This window comes from Otolemur garnettii, unplaced genomic scaffold (assembly GCF_000181295.1).
Source record: "Otolemur garnettii isolate 467f Iridium unplaced genomic scaffold, OtoGar3 scaffold00033, whole genome shotgun sequence".
In the NCBI taxonomy this organism is placed as follows: Eukaryota; Metazoa; Chordata; class Mammalia; order Primates; family Galagidae; genus Otolemur; species Otolemur garnettii.
Window position 1 is genome coordinate 59807 of NW_003852428.1, and position 383 is coordinate 60189.

A 383-nucleotide genomic window follows, 5' to 3' on the forward strand; every position below is an offset into this window, starting at 1 on the left:
AAAAAAAAAAAAGAATTAAGTAGTTTTCCCAGTAAGGAAAATGAGCAGATTTTTGTCTTTTCTGCCTTCCTCACATAGATGGAGTGAAGATTGTAATAAATACGCTATCCCACAGAGACCTGGTAATAAATGTATCTATCGTCCAGAGGCCTTGTGACTTTAAAGTATTTTATAACTTCAAAACTGTTATAAAAACACAACTTATTATATATATTTGTATGCTTAACTACATAATTATCAAATATTCATGTATCTAATAATTCTTGCAAGTTTTATAAAAAATTGATTAGTCGGATGGCTCCTGTGGCTCAAAGGAGTAGGGCGCCGGCCCCCTATACTGGAGGTGGCAGATTCAAACCTGGCCCCGGCAAAAAAAAAAAAAA